Here is a 2,199-nt window from a genome sequence, read left to right as displayed (position 1 = left end):
AGTGGGATGCAATCAGGATTGGCAGGTCAAGACCTCCAAGCACCAGTTAAAATCAAATGGAGAGCGTGGTTATAACACAGGGCTGCAGTATTCCAGCCAGGAAAAATCCCTGTCTCCCTGAGGCGCTGGGAATGGGGTTAAGGCATGAGTTTAATGGTTGGACTTGATGATCTCAGAGGTGATGGAGAGGGAGTTTATACAAAAGCATGGAGGGCAGGGGATTCAAACTGAAGGAAAGAATGTTTAGGTTGGATTTTAGGAAGGAATGCTTCCCTGTGAGGGTGGGGAGGCCCTGGCACAAGGTGCCCAGAGAAGCTGTGGCTGCCCCTGGATCCCTGGAAGTGTCCAAGGCCAGGCTGGACAGGGCTTGGAGCACCCTGGGATGGTGGAAGATTAACTGGAATAACTGAAATACCCCACCTGAAACCCCTCAATAACCAAAATACCCCACCTTAAACCCCTTAATAACCGAAATACCCCACCTTAAACCCCTTAATAACTGAAATACCTCATCTTAAACCCCTTAATTACCAAAACACTGCACCTTAAACCCCTCAATAACCAAAGTACCACACCTTAAACCCTTTAATAACCAAAATACCACACCTTAAACCCTTTAATAACCAAAATACCCCACCTTATACCCCTTAATAACTGAAATACCTCACCTTAAAACCTTTAATAACCAAAATACCCCACCTTAAATGCTTTAATAAGCAAAATATCCCTACCTGAGCGAACCCTCCACTCCAGGGGCACCAAGACAGGCTGGGGACACCCCAGGAAACCTAAATCAGCTGATGACAAGAAGATTTTCTTCATGGCTGCAATTTTATAGTGGAACCTGCCCSTTCCTCAGACACAAAGGTGCTGTCCCCAAAATAACCCTCATTTTAAAGCCACACCATCCTGACAGTAGATCCTGTTCTCCTCTCTTCCCTCAGCAGATGGGCAGGAATTTCTTTTTCACCAGGTACCGTTAAATTTGCTTTTATTTTTAAACCCCTATTTTATGAGGAGCAGAATCCCACGTCGGTCAGAGGGGTGTCACACCTTGGTGCCTGCACAGATGTTTGCCTCAGGTCCCCACATCCCACCAAATCCCCTGCAAAGGAATAGCTGGACAATAATTGATTGACTAATTAACATGTAAAACTACTATAACTGTCTAAAACTACTGAGAAAGTAACAGAAGGGGACTGGAATTTCTTTTGTTCCCTGCCAAAAATTTTATATGCATTTAAGCAACTTCAGTTTTGGTGTTTTTCTTGGAAAGTTTGGGGGTTTCCACCCAATTTCTCTCTCCGTGAAAATAAAAAAAAAGAAATAGGAGTTTGCAGTTGCCAAAAAATGCAGTACCTGAAGTGTGGGATTTTTAGGGAATGAAACAATAAAACCCCCCCAATGTATAATAAGCACAGTTCTTGCATTCACAAAGGACTCGGCGTAGTTCGAAAAGACATTTTCTACTGGAAAGAAATGCTTCAGTGGGAAAATTTCCACCCACTCCAGTTGCATCTCTTCCCTCCAGCTCCAAGAGAGGGAGAGGAAGGTTTTCTTCCAGAGGAGGGTGRTGATGTGTTTCCATGGATGGACACGAAAATGCATCGAGAGAGAGAGAAAAAAAAAAACAACTGAGTGGGAAGACACAGCCTGAAAGTTCCCAGTGGGTGGGCAGTGAGGCAGGTACCGAGCACCAGCAGCCCTTCCAGGGGGAATGCACAGCCTAAATCCCGCGGGTTCCCTTCCTCAGCAGTTAAATGGTTTGTTTTACCCCTTGGAGTCCTGACCAGCCTGGGTCTGGCTCAAAACCACCCCTCCAGTAACGCTGGTGGCAATAACAGGGTGTAAATCTAGTGCGTGGAGATTTTGGGGAAGAAGAGCTGAGTTTTTCTCCATCGCCCAGATTTTGCTTTATAAGCACTTGTGAGCATCTTGTTAATTATTCTCCAGCAGAGCTCTCCCTTTAATACCGSTGTGTGAATTCCCTGGTGTATTAACACAAATATATCGATATTTGCGGGCGTGCAGCCCCCCGCACACACAGCCCGGTGCCGCAAACATTCGGCACGTTCGGATCCAGGGGGATGCACCGGCGGAGCAGGACCCCGCGGGCTCCAGAGGCACAACGCGAGCTGCGACCGCTGCCTGGGGAGGATTCCAACATCTCCAGCAATCCCGGGGAGAAAAAAAAAAAAA

This window comes from Malurus melanocephalus, unplaced genomic scaffold (assembly GCF_030028575.1).
Source record: "Malurus melanocephalus ecotype Western Australia unplaced genomic scaffold, MMel_1.1 scaffold_593, whole genome shotgun sequence".
Taxonomy (NCBI): Eukaryota; Metazoa; Chordata; class Aves; order Passeriformes; family Maluridae; genus Malurus; species Malurus melanocephalus.
Note: the sequence above shows the minus strand (reverse complement) of the source record.